At 44.2% G+C, this 15,030-nt stretch overlaps 1 protein-coding gene across 12 annotated transcripts in view; it reads right to left on the bottom strand.

The window, feature by feature from the left end:
* LOC109930527 (receptor-type tyrosine-protein phosphatase delta-like) overlaps window positions 1-15,030 on the bottom strand; it is a 458,059-nt gene that overhangs the window by 66,630 nt on the left and 376,399 nt on the right. The gene's annotated exons all lie outside the window — the stretch shown is intronic.

A 15,030-nucleotide genomic window follows, 5' to 3' on the forward strand; every position in this document is an offset into this window, starting at 1 on the left:
TGCATGCCAAGGTCTCTTAAATCCTCTGATTTCTACTATTCATCATGTATTCCCTTGCCTTGACGATCTTCCCAAAATGTCTGACCTCACACTTATCTGGATTAAATTCTATTTGCCACTATTCTGCTCTTCTGACCTGTCTATCAATATTGTCAGAGTTAAGGCTTTCCTCCTTGCTGTTAACCACACCAGCAATCGTGACCAGCAACCAGGTCACCAGTTATCTGTGAATTTACTGACCATACCTCCTACATTTATGTCTAGATCGTTAACGTGCATTACAAACAGCCGGGGAATCAGCAGCGAACGGTGGCACACCACTGGACACACGCTTCCAGTCAAAAAAAAATCAACCTTTGAGTATCAATCTCTGTCTCCTGCTATTAAGCCAATTTTGGATCCAACTTACTAAATTGTGTAGATCCCAGGCTCTTAGCTTTTTGACCAGTTTTCGATGTGACACCTTGTCAAAAGCCTTACTGAAGTCCATGTACAACTATATCAATGGCACTACTATCATCTACATACCCAGTCATACCCTTAAAAAGTTAAAATCAACAGACATGATCTCCCTCTGACGAAGCCATGCTGAGTATCATTGATCAATCCTTGCCTCTCCAAGTGGAGATTAATTCTGTCCCTCAGGATGTTTTCCAGAAATTTCCCTATCACTGATGTTAGACTCACTGACCTATAGTTCCCCTGTTTATCCCAAGCACCCTTCCTGAAAATTGGTACCGTATTAGCTGTCTTTCAGTCCGCTAGCACCACTCCTATGTCCAGAGAAGAACTGAAAATTCATTTGAGGGCTCAGAGTCTCCTCCCTTGCTTTCCACAGCAGACTGGGCAACATCTTAAACTTTCCAAGTCAGCTAGAACTGCTAATAGCTCCTCTCTCTCAATTGTAGTTTGTTCATGTATATTGCAGTCTTCCTCCCTGATTTCTGTACCTAAATCATCCTTTTCTACTGTGAATACATATGAAAAGGACTAATTTAAAACCTTACATAGTCTTCTGATTCCACACAGAGATCACTTAATGGACTGTACTCTTTCCCCAGTATCCTCTTGCCCTTAATATAGTCATAAAAACCCTTTGAGATTTTCCTTTGTTTTATCCACCAGTGTTTTTTCATGGCCCGTCTTCACTTTCCTAATTTCCTTAAGTAACTCTTTCTATAAGCCTCAAGAGTTTCTAGTGTTTTGAGCCCTCGGTATCTAACACAGGCTTCTTTATTTTTCGCTCCATCCAAACCTGAACGTTCCTGAACATCCAGGGTTTCCTGGATTGTCCGATCCTTCATCTTTACAGGAACATGTTGCACTTTCAGTATTTCTTGTTTGAAAGTCTCCTGCTGTTCTGAAATATACTTTTCTACAGTTAGCTCCTCCCAGATAAATTTGGCCAGATTCTATCTTATCACATTAAAATTGGCCTTCCTCCAGTTCAAAACCTTTATTTCCAGTTCATCTTTGTTCTTTTTCAGGACTCCCTTTAGTCTTACTGAGTTATGATCACTATCACCAAAATGCTATCCCACTTACCTTCTATCATTTGCCTGATTACATTAACATAGAAACATAGAAGATTGGAGCAGGAGGAGGCCATTCGGCCCTTCGAGCCTGCTCCACCATTCTTCACGATCATGGCTGATCATCCAACTAATAGCTTAATCTTGCTTTCTCCCCATAACGTTTGATCCCATTCACCCAAGTGCTATATCTTGTCACCTCTGGAATACATTCAATGTTTTAGCATCAACTACTTCCTGTGGTAATGAATTCCAAAGGTACACCACTCTTTGGGTGAAGAAATGTCTCCTCATCTCCATCCTAAATTGTCTACTCTGAATCTCATACTGTGACCCCTGGTTTTGGACACAGCCACCATTGGGAACATCCCCTCTGCATCTAGCCTGTCTAGTCCTGTTAGAATTTTATAAGTCTCTATGAGATCCCCCCTCATTCGTCTGAACTCTAGCGAAAACAATCCCAACCTAATCAATCTCTCCTTATACGTGAGACCTGCCATCCCCGGAATCAGCCTGGTAAACCTTCCTTGCACTGCCTTGAGAGTAAGAGCATCCTTCCTGTGAAAAGGAGACCAAAACTGCACAGAATATTCCAGGTGTGGTCTCACCAAGGCCCTGTACAACTGCAACAACACATCTCTGCTCCTGTACTTGAAACCTCTCGCAATGGAGCCCAACATACCATTTGCCTTCTTCACCACCTGCTGTACTTGCATACTTACCTTCAGCGACTGGTGCACAAGGACACCCAGGTCCCGCTGCACACTCCCCTCTCCCAATTTACAGCCATTCAGGTAGTAATCTGCCTTCTTGTTTTTGCTTCTGAAGTGAATAACCTCACATTTATCCAAATTATACTGCATCTGCCATTGATTTGCCCACTCACCCAACCTGCTGAGGTCATGAAGAAGGATCTCTGCATCCTCGTCACAGCTCACCCTCTCACCCAACTGGTATCATCTGCAAACTTGGAGATGTTATATTTTGTTCCCTCATCCAAATCATTAGTATATACTGTGAATAACTGGGGTCCCAGTACCGATCCCTGTGTCACCCCAATGGTTACGGCCTGCCAATTTGAAATGGACCCATTAATTCCTACTCTTTATTTCCTCTCTGCCAACCAGTTTCCTATCCATATCAGTACACTTCCCCCAATCCCATGCGCTTTAATCTTGCACATTAATCTCTTATGTGGGACTTTGTCAAACGCTTTCTGAAAGTCCAAATATACTACATCGACTGGGTTCCCCTTGTCATCTCTACTAGTTACATCATCATAGAATTCCAACAGATTTGTCAAGCATGATTTCCCCTTTATAAACCCATGCTGACTCTATCTGATCCTGCCACTGCTTTCTAAATGCTCTGCTATAAAATCTTTGACAATGGATTTGAGAATTTTCCCCACTACCGATATTAGGCTCACCAGTCTATAATTCCCTGTTTTATCTCTACCTCCCTCCAATCTGCAGGGACTGTTCCAGAGTCTATAGAATCCTGGAACGTGACCACCAATGCATCCACTATTTCTAGACTTGCTTCCTGAAGTACTCTTAATTTTGTGACCCCTGGTTTTGGACATAGCCACCATCTGGAACATCCTTCCTGCATCTACTCTGTCCAGTCCTGTTAGAATTTTATAAGTCTCTATGAGACAGTGTAGATTATCAGGCCCTGGGGATTTATTGGCCTTCAATCCCAACAATCTTCCCAGCACCATTTCTCTACTAATATTGATCTCCCTCAGCTCTTCCCTCCCACTAAATCTTGCATCCTCCACTGTCTGAAATTCCATCTGCCCTAAGCCTTTCATCCTTTGTCAATACCAGTTAAAATTGGGAAAGTTCAAATTCCAGGACTCTTGCCAGCATTTATAGATGCACCATAGAAAGCATCTTGTCCGGATGCATCATAGCTTGGTACGGCAACTGCTCTGCCCAAGACTGCAAGAAACTACAGAGTTGTAAACCCAGTCCATCACACAAACCAGCCTTCCATCTATTTAATCTGTCTACACTACCCCGTTGCCTCGGGAAAGCAACCAACATAATCAAAGACTCCTCCCACCCTGATTATTCTCTTTTCCACTGGGCATAAGATATAAAAATTTGAAAACACGTACCAACGGATTTAAGAACAGCTTCTTCCCCGCTGTTATCAGACTTATGAACGGACCTCTCATATATTAGAATTGATCTTTCCCTGCAGGTTCTCTGCGGCTGCAATGTGATATTCTGCATTCTGTTCTATTACCCTGATATATTTATGTAAGGTATGATTTGTCTGGTTAACACAAAAAACAATACTTTTCACTGTATCTCAGTATGTGACAATAATAAATCAAATCAAATTGCCTGTTAATGTTCTCCTATTATTTTTATACTCCTTTGAAGTTTGTCTATACTGGATATCTTCCTTTCTGTCTCACCCTGACTGTTTGATGGTCTATAGCACACTTGCAACAATGCGACTGTCCCCTTTTAGTTTTGAGTTCTACTCTTATGCCCTCAATTGAAGAGCCATCAAAGATGTCATCCCTCTTTATTGAAGCAACTGACTCCTTGATCAATATGGTGACACCCCTCCCTGTCTCACCTCAAGATTATATTCTTCTGAATGTTGAACTGCTGTTCCTGCCCCTAATCAGCAGGACCTCAACCCTTCAGGCACATGCTTATCCACTCTACCCACCTATTCCTGTACTCATGTGCACATAGCACCAGAAGTGATCTCGAGATTATAACTTTTAAAGTCCTGCATTTCCAACTGTTACCTAGCTCCCTAAATTCTTGTTGCAGGACCTCGTCCCTCTTTCTCCCTATGATGTTGGTACAAGTGTGAACCACGCTTTTCATCTGTTTGCCCTCCCTTCTAGAACGTTTTGCAGCAGTTCAGTGACATCCCTGAGCCAGGCCCAGAGAGACAGCAAACCATCCTGGAGTCATGTCTGCAGCCACAGAAACACCTGTCTTTACCCTTCATTATTGAGTCTCCTACCACTATTGCTTTTCCTCTTTCTCCTCTGTCTTCCTTGTGCAGCTGAGCTCTGGACGCACTCCCCAGAGAAACTATCACGCTCACCATTTTCCAACATGGAAAAACTGTTCCAGAGTGAAATATACCCTGCGGCTTTCCTGATTACCTGCCTTCCTCCCTTCTTCTGACTGGTGGTCACCCAGTTCTCTCTCTGACTGCATTCCTTTAAGCTGTGTGGTGATCTTGTCCAAAGCTGTGCTATCTAGGTAACTCTCAGCCTCATGAGTGCTCCGCAGTACCTTCAGACCACACACTAGATTCAAAACCCAGCACTCAAGCTGTTCAAATCATTGGCACTTCCTCCGAATGTGATTATCCAGACTGCCAGGAACATCGAGGATCACACATAGTCCTTTGTTTTGCAAAGTGTGCACTGAGTTTAAGATAAATTATCCTTGACCAAAACTGAAGCCAAGTAGAAAATTATTTAAGATAACAAGGTGTAGAGCTGGATGAACACAGCAGGCCAAGCAGCATCAGAGGAGCAGGAAAGCTGACATTTCGGGTCTGGACCCTTCTTCAGACCATCTCCTTTGCCCTAACACTCATCCCTGGAACATCTGGATAAGAAGGATACCTACATCAGGCTTCTACTTATTGACTACAGCTCTGCCTTCAACAGTATAATCCCAACCAAACTAGTCTCCGAACTCTTTGACATAGGTCTCTGTTCTGTCCTTTGCAACTGGATCCTCGACCCACAGACCATAATCAGTGAAGCTAGTCAACATCATCTGCTCCATGGCAATCTTCAACACCAGTGCCCTGCAGGGATGCGTACTCACCCCCTTACTGTACTCCCTGTAGACTTATGACTGTGTGGCCAAATTTCATCCAAACTCCATCTACAAGTTCGTTGATGACATCACTGATGTAGGCCAGATATCAAACAATGACGAGACAGAGTACAGGAAACAGATGTTGGTGATGAACAGAATGTTTGGTGACACGATGCAAAAATAATAATCTGTCCGTCAATGTCCAGCAAACTAAAGAGCCGATTGTTAATTTCAGCAAACAAGGACGAAGGCATGCCCCTATCTACATCAATAGGGCTGAGGTGGAGATGTTTGAGAGCGTCAAGTTCCAAGGAATGACTATCGCCAACAATCTGTCCTGACCCACCCACTTTGATCTGACGGTCAAGAAGGCACAACAACACCTCTTCTTCCTTAGGAGGCTAAGGAAATTTGGCATATCCATAAGAACCCTCACCAACTTTAACAGATGCACCATAGAAAGCTTTCTATCTGGATGCTTCACGGCTTGGTACAGCAGCTGTTCTGCCCAGGACCATAAGAAATTACAGAAAGTCGTGAACACAGCCCAGACCATCACACAAGCCAACCTCCCATCCATTGACTCCAACTAAACTTCTTGATGTGTCCAAATGGCAGCCAACATCATCAAAGACCCCTCACATCCCAGTTATAATCTTTTTCAACCTCTTCCATCAGGTGGAAGATACAGAAGCTTAAACACACGTACCAACAGGTTCAAGAACAGCTTCTTCCCCGCTGTTATTAGACTTCTGAATGACCCTCTCAAATTTCAAATCTAATGTTGTCCTTGCTTTTTGTGCACCTTCTTTGAAGCTATAACACTGTATTCCTCACTCAGTTCAATCACCCTATGATCATTGTAGGGTATAATCTGACTGTACTGCATGCAAAACAGAACATTTCACTGTGCTTAGGTACATATGACAATAAGAAATCAAATCAAATTACTGCAGGTGAAACACAGTCCCTCAAAGCTTCTGCTAGACAACTGATACAGTTGGGAATTTACTACGATGGTACTCTCACAGTATTTTCAAACTAAACTTAGCAGTTTCCCCACAGCTCTGACTCCTCACAGCCCTGCAATCTAAGTGAATGGCTCCGAACCCAGATCTGTCTTTATTCAGAGCCCTGGTCCAATTCATTACACCCCTACAATGTAAGTGAAAGGACCTGAACCTCAGCCTCTCTTTGTAGTGATGGTAACAAGCTCAGCCAGGTGGATCGCATAGAATGTGAGTTCCCTGTTTGGGGCTGTTAACCTGGTCCAATAAGGGAGCCCTGGCTGACAGATATAAACAGGAGTGTCAGAGGTTCCATTCACTTTAGGAGTTGGCTCTGAGCTGTCTGGGTCAGTGTCATGTAGCATGCACATGTAAATAAAGAGTGACTGGATACTAGCCTCCGTGGAGTTATTTCAGCGCCGACGAGAGAAAAAAACCCCTGAAGTGATTTGCTCACAATGGTCGTCTTTTGAGTTGCGGTAAGCATTTCAGGCATCATGCCATTATTTGGGAGGCTTTACGCATTTGAACCTGCCATCAAAGACTGGGCCCAGTATTCAGAAAGAATGTGTTTTTTTTTCCAGGCAAATGACATTGTTGCTTTTCATCTGCCCAAGTAATTCTCCTGACAGAACATCGACCCACACCTTTTCCGGTTATTAGGAGCCTAACTTTCCCTGAGGCACCAGATATGGAAACCTTTCAAGAGTTGACAGATTTAGCTAAGGAATATTATGACCCCAAGCCTCCTCTAATTCTGAGATGCAATCAGTTTTACTCAACAGTTTGAAAACGAGGAGAATTTGTATTGGGATTTTTGACGAGGTTAAGATGACTAATTTTGGTTTAACCGTAAGTGAGAGACCGTTTGGTATGTGGGATTAATGATGTGACCATGCAAAAGCGCCTACCAGCTGAAGCTCAACTGGACTTCAAACAGGCACTACAACTGGCTTGTCATTGGAAAATGCAGGAAGTGGAGTTACAGAGTATTCTGATGGAAGTGGACACCCTCGTTAGGCGACTGAGCTTGGGGAATACCCCTTGAGTGAAGGCAATTGCACAGCCTCACTCAGGACATATCCTGGACAGAGGGACTCTAGGTCAGCCCACAGCAAAACCCCAAAACAAAGGCAAGCCTCGGCCAAACAGTTGAAAATTTCTCGAGGATCTGGGCCGGCAGGCCATTGTGGTTGCTGACAACATGTAGAGTCAAAAAAACAAAATAGTCCCACTAGGCTCGAATTGATTAAGAGAACTCATAGGCCGGTCTCCAGGAGAGTGCTGGAAAGCACACCTACTGCTGGTTTGGAACAGTTAAATTGCTTAGCAACATCCAAATCAGAACCAATCAAAATAAGCATCTGGTTAAATGGTCACCCAGTTCTAATGAAGATCAATATTGTCTCAGCTGTTATGAGTGATTGCAAAACCAGTCTTTACCAAAATTCGCTCTGGACTCCAACCCTTAGGTTTGTGTAAGACCTCAGCCAGGCTGAGAACCTATACTGGGAAACCCCTACAGATTAAAGGGGACAACTTTGGTTCCGGTCTGTTCAGTTACCACTGACTGTAGTAAAAGCTTCAGGCCCAAGCCTGAAGGTGTGAAATTGATTGAGAAAGATTCACTTAGATTGGCTCAACATTTTTCGATTAGAAAGTGGCAGCCTGAGTGGTGTCTTAATAAATACTAGGAGGCTTTTCAGACAGGTCTAGGGACTATCAAAGAAGCCAAGGCCCATGTTGACCAAGAAGCAATTCCATGATTCTGCAAGGCCTGCCCAGTGCCATTTGCAAGTAGAGGCGGAAACCAGGAGGCTGGAAAGCGAAGGAATCATCAAACCAGTGCAGTTTGCAGAATGGGCAGCACGATCATACCGATTGTGAAGCCCGATGGGTCAGTTCGCCTTTGTGGGGATTTTAAACAAACAGCAAACCACTTTTTGCAGCTGGATAAAACTCCAATCCCTTGCATAGAAGACTCAAACACAAAAAAGTTTGGGGGGTGCTGTCCTTCATGAAGCTGGGCATGGGCCATGTGTACCTGCAAAAGCAGTTAGATGAGGATTCCCAGAAGTATGCTACAATTAATACCTGTAAGAGTTTGTACCAATATAGGAGACTGACATTGTGTCATTTTCCAGCCGATGATAGAGAACTTTTTACACAGTCTACGCCAGATTGCCATTTATCTGGACAACATACTAATAACCGGAAGACCAATAAAGAGTATTTAGAGAACTTGGACTTAATGCTTAAATGTTTCTCCAAGGCTGGCGTACACCTCAGAAGAAAAAATGTGTGTTCTAGACACGCCAAGTGACCTACTTGGGCTACAGATTCAACAAGTTTGGGTTACACCCGTTGGAAGATAAAGGGAGGGCGATCAAAAGTGTCCTGGCTCCCATGTCTGTACCAGAGCTTAGGTCATGCCTTGGATTGCTGAATTATTATGGAAAATTCATGTGCAACCTGGCCTCCTTCCTGGCACCCTTACAGCTGCTACTGAAAAAGGGTCAGCCTTGGAAATGCTTTCATAGCCAAGACATATCCTTTAGGGAAGTGAAGAAGCAGCTATCATCATCTAAGGTTTTGGCACACTATAATCGCAAGCGAGATCCAATGCTAACATGTGAGGCCTCCCCGTATGGTATTGGGGTGGTGTTGGCTCACTGGTGGCCCAACAGAGAGGAACCCCTGATGGAAGCATGCTTCCCGGACTTTGGCTGATGCCAAATGAAGGTTAGCCCAGATAGAGAAGGAAGGTTTGGTGATCATCTTTGGTGTGAGGAAATTCCACCAATATCTTTACGTGTGTAAATCTGTAATAATAATGGTCACTAACCCTTGCTAGGGCTACTTGAAGAGGACAAGGGCATGCCACCCATAGCTTCAGGTCAAATTCAGGGCTCTTATTCTGAATGCATACAATTACAAGTTGGAACAGCATCCAAGAGGCCAAGTGGCACTGGTGGTGCTGCCACTAGATGAGTCCGTTCTGGTTTTAAATTTTCTGGATGCCTTTCCAGTCCCCGCTGACATTATCGGACAGTGAACACAAAAAGATCCCGTCTTGGCAAAACTAAAACCGGGCGGTGATGGGGGAAATAAAAGGACCATTACAACCAGAATTTCAACCTTTATAAGGCCTGGCAAGACCACATCACTGTACAGGACGGCATATTATTAGGGGGAGCAAGGTGATTGTCTCGCGTAAAGGTCGCTGCCAGATACCAGCTGAACTCCATCCGGGTCATCCAGGGGTTTCCAAAATAAAGATGTTGGTGAAAAGTTATGTCTGGTAGCCAGGATTGGATGCAGACATAGCCACGTTGGTGGGGCAGTGCCCAGAGTGCCAACAAGAACATAAATTACCACCAGCAGCTCCCCCACATTCATGAGAATGGTTGGGTAAACCCTGGACTCGGTTACAAGTCGACATTGCCAGTTGTTTTGTGGGCTTGTTTGTAGTCATTGTGCACACCCATTGGATGTTCATCGAGTTCATTTGTCAAGCACCAGGACGAAGATACAAAAGCTGTGAGCATCTTTTGCAATACACAGACTCCCGCAGGTGTTGTTATCAGACAATGGGTCATCATTTACCAGCAGGGAATTTGAGTATTTCCCAATGGCACTCAGCATGTAAGGACAGCTCCATACCATCCATTTTCCAGTGGTCTGGTGAAAAGAGCGGTGCAAACTTTGAAGGCAGGCTTAAAGAAACAGCCTACAGCTTCACCAGATACCAAACTATCCTAGTTCCTATTTGAGTATAAGACCATGCCTCACACAACTACAGGGACAGCTCCAGAGTTGCTGATGGGGACAAGACTCCGCACCAGGTTAAATCTGAACCTCCTGGACCTGAGGAAGGGGGGGGGTGGTGGGGGGCAGTAGTGAAACGGCATCAGGAATGGCATAGCCAGACACAAGACTCCTCTAAGCGAGACAGACTGCATGGGTAAGAGGCATGGCTGATGTGAGGTCAGGTCCCGTGACGTACAAAGTTCAGGTAGGAGAAGCAGTCCTGAACAAGTGTGGGGGCCACACAAGAGCTGAAGTCTTGCAAATGGGGCAGGATCAAAACATACCCAGCCCCTCTGAATAGCCAGGAAGGCTGTTGGAACCCATGGCTTCTCTCCTTCCACCTAGTGTTGAAGAAACCTCTGAGGACAAGATGGACATGGCAGATGTTGAAGCCTTGATGCTGTTACTGTCTGAAGGAGAAGAGTTTTGGCCGAGATGCTCTGGGTGCAAGAAGTGCGCTACGGCCTGGAGCACACCGCCAGTATCCGAGGCCGAATTGGAGGAATGGACCTGGTGCAAAAACACCTCAGGAGAAGCTACAGGAAGAAGAATGGGCCGACCTCCCAGGGCTTGTAGAGGGAGGGATGTAGAGATTGGATAAAGGTCAGCCAGGTGATCTCACAGAATGTGAGTTCCCTGACTGGTGCTTTTAATCTGATCCAATCAGGGAGCCCTGGCTGACAGTTAAGAACAGGAGTGTTGAGAGCTCTGTTCACTCACAGCCTGCTGAGCTAGCTGGGTCAGTGTCATGTAGTATGCACATGTAAATAAAGGGTGACTTTGTGACTGGATACCGGCCTCTGTGGACGTATTTCACTCTTTAGTCACAGCTGCGGAACATTATCCTATCCAGATCTGTCTCCTCTCACCCTGGAGAGCTGTGATGCATCAGTCAGCAGCTAAGACCTTCAGGGATATTGTTTCTCAATGCAAGTAAATACTGTAATTCAGCAACTGTTTAGAATAACAATAGATAATTTAATGTGTAAAATGGAACTTGCAATGAATGTAAGCAACAATAATGCACTCAGTTTTTTTTATACCATTTATCAATTTAAATTGGATTGTGTGAAACCCAAACAATAAAACATTGGAGTGCAGTCGTGCTACTGGGAGGAGTATTCCTTTCAATTCTGAATACAGCGTCAGCTGCACCGTTATTTCATTGGAACTTTTTTTTTGATCAGATTCTTTCCCATCGATTTCCGAGAACTTCACTTTCTCTCTCTCATTCTGTATGCCACCTTGAATTTTCTCAAATGCCAGTGATCATTGAAGTAGCTGCCCAAGAAACAAGCCTGAGAAAATTAAACTCCAGCAATAATGAGTTGCTCTTAATAATTCCCTGTGCCACCAAACATTCCATTTCAACGTGCAGAAAAGGCCGAGTCGCAGGCAAATTCCACAATGACTGGACAATAAATTAAATTTGTAGAGAATAAATCTAACACCTGGCCAATCTGGCAACATAACTCCGATATTTAGGAGCCAGATCTTCAAGGGGCATGGCTGAGCGTTGCAGATATACGGACAGAGCCATGAATTTTTGAGCTGTAAACAGGCAGTTATCATGTGGCTTCTTGGATTTCCCATGGACACTCAGTTAGTATGTTTACCTACTTATTGCTTAGAGCTGCCACTAAAGGCTCAGGTCACAAAGCGCTGCTGAATCATAGTGTTGTAGGTTCAAGTCCCACTTTGGAGACTTGAGCACAAAATCGAGCCTGGCCATTCGGTGAAGTACTGAGGGAGTGCCTGTTTTGAATGAGCTGTTGAATCGCTGTCCTGTCTGTTTTCTCATATGGACACAAAAGATCCCATGGCAATATGTTGAAGGTAGGGAGTTACCCTTGGTGACCTGGCCAGTAGTTATTTTTTAATTCATTTATGGGATGAGGGCGTGGCTGGCTAGGCCAGCATTTATTGCCCATCCCAAATTGTCCAAAGGGCAGTTAAGAATTAACCACAATGCTGAGGGTCTGGAGTCACATGTAGGCCAGACCAGGTAAGGATGGCAGTTTCCTTCCCTAAACAACATTAATGAACCAGATGGGTTTCTCCAGACAATTGGCAATGGTTTCATGGTCACCATTTGACTCTTAATTCCAGATATTTTTTAATTGAATTCAAATTTCACCATCTGCCATGGCAGGATTTGAACCCAGATCCCCAGGACAATTTGTGAGATTCTGGATTAACAGTCAAGCAATAATACCACTAGGCCATTGCCTCCCCCATTTACCCCATAAACAAATAATCTGTTGTTTTATGTTGATTATTATCTTGTTGCTATGGTTGGAGCATGCTGTTTGCAAAATCAGCAACCATATTTTCTACATTTCAATAGCGACTACACTTCTAAAGGAATGCGTAGAAAGCTCTCGGGATTTGAACTCATGTCCTTAGAAAATTTGAGATAACAAGATGTAGAGCTGGATGAACACAGCAGGCCAAGCAGCATCAGAGGAGCAGCAAGGCTGACGTTTCGGGCCTAGACCCTTCTTCATTTCTGATGCGCTTGGCCTGCTGTGTTCATCCAGCTCTACACCTTGTTATCTCAGATTCTCCAGCATCTGCAGTTCCTACTATCTCCTTAGAAAATTTGATTAGATTTCTAATTAAAGCTGAATCATCGAATGCCTACAGTGTGGAACAGGCCATTTGGCCCAAGTCTAGACTGACCCTCTGAAGAGCATCTCACTCAGACCCATCCCCTACCTTATCCTTGCATCACCCATGGCTAACGCACCTAACCTATACATCCCTGGACACTGTGGACAATTTAGAATAGCCAATCCACCTAACTTGCACATCTTTGGACTGTGGGAGGAAACGGCAGCGTCTGGAGGAAAGCCATGCAGACACGGGGAGAATGTACAAACTCCACACAGGCAGTAGCTCGAGGCTGGAATCCCACCATGGTCTTTGCCGCTGTGAGGCAGCATTGACAACTACTGAGTCACCATGCCGCCCCTAGTCCATTGCAACGGCATCACCACCTCCTTTAGAGCCCAAAATGCATTTATATCCCATTGAATCTCAATTTCCAGCCTCATACTACAACGAACTATGATGTCATTCAGCAATAATATTGCAGGTGGAACAAAAGTGCTTGTCCCAACAGCAACTGGATAGGCCTAGAAATGCATCTGAAGGGTGAGTAAGATGGATGAGGAATAACATAATGTGTCCCATCAGGGGTGGGGGAAGTGATACATCTAAAGCTTCATTTCACTGAAACCTAGGTTACACATGCTCTGATGCAGACCACCACCAGCATGTGGCTGGGGAGATATACAGCCAATAGCCTCTTACCTTCATCGATGTGGTATGAGGCCTGTTTGTGTCATAGTCATAGAGGCAAACCATTAGTGGGTCTTAACAAGACTCTTGTATTAAACAAGATGTCGTTTGTTTCATGATAGCAATCGGGTATAAGGCAACGTTGTTATCCAGACTATTGACAGACCTGTGGATATAGATCTTTACCCTACAAGAATGTAAGAAGTTCTGCCTTTCCCCACCTGACATCATCAGATTCTGTGGGACTTCAGGCAGTCTCCGTCACAATCCTTTTCAGAACTATTATCTTCTACAACAACCTGTCCATTAGTTTTTGATATTTATTGTATACATACTAACAAATAGCAGTGAAAACATTACCGCCACTAACTTTCGGTGGCAGAGGGAATGATGATTAGACAGAAACACGTTGCATTTCTCTCACAGCAGCTCGAAGAAGCAGCAGACAGCAGAAAGTAAACCAATGGCAAATTCCTGAATAGAATGGGCAGGCAGCAGAACTCATCCACATCATCAGTGACCATGGCTTTCAGCATCTTACTCAATCTAGAATTCCACAGCATATACACTATGTTGTCAACAAGGGTCTAAGGTGAACTCCACTGTGGAGTTCAGCTTTCAGAGGTGCAGACCACGCCAATGAGGGGCACTTCCGTGGGACACTGGAGAAGCCCCACCCCACCATGAGAGTATATCTAACAGCCTCCCAACGTGGTATGTGCCCCAGTGGTATAATACCAGCAGCAGTGAGATTAGGCCTTTAATTTGGCTTTCACACACAAAGTGGAAGTGTTGGTATTGGACTGGGTTGGACAAGGTCAAAAATCACATGATGCCAGGTTATGGTCCAACACGTTTATTTGAAAACAACACTCCGAAAGCTAGTGTTTCCAAATAAACCTGTTGGACTATAACCCGGTGATTTTTTACCTTCACTTATGAAGACTGTTCTCAACCTTCCCCAGCCCTGACTGAATTGGGGCCCCTCCATCTTTTTCACCCAATCCCACCCCAGGCTCAAAGCCCATCCTGTGTCAGAATTAAATTCAGACTGTCAAGTGCAGCACAAACTAGATTTTTTGAGCAACTGTACTCATGCACTTTCAAAATGCAGCGACTCCTCAATGCTGTCCATAGTCACAGATCAAAGGGTACATGCTGTTTAACAATTCTAGGCCAAAGCAGCCTCAAAGGATGAGGGTGATGGGGAAAGAGAACGCTGCATTATCACACAAGGTATTCCAATTAAGGAAAGGTCAATTCCAAACCCAATGGGGACAAATCTGGGACAATTTGCACCTATCAATAGGGTTAGGGTTATCAACAGAAATGAGTTCCCGGCGTAGATTAAAACATTCTCCAATTACTATTATTTCCTTCACTGAGATTTGAAGCCTTAGATGTCAAACGGATTTACATATATCACACTAAGATGATTAAGGATTCACTAGTCTGCTCTCAAAAACTATTAGTTGCAGGAGAACTTGGACATGTGGGTTTTAGATCATGACTGAATCTCGTAACCTGTACACGAATGCATGAGGTGTGGCCATGTTATTG

Source organism: Rhincodon typus, chromosome 29 (genome assembly GCF_021869965.1).
Source record: "Rhincodon typus isolate 14 chromosome 29, sRhiTyp1.1, whole genome shotgun sequence".
Taxonomy (NCBI): Eukaryota; Metazoa; Chordata; class Chondrichthyes; order Orectolobiformes; family Rhincodontidae; genus Rhincodon; species Rhincodon typus.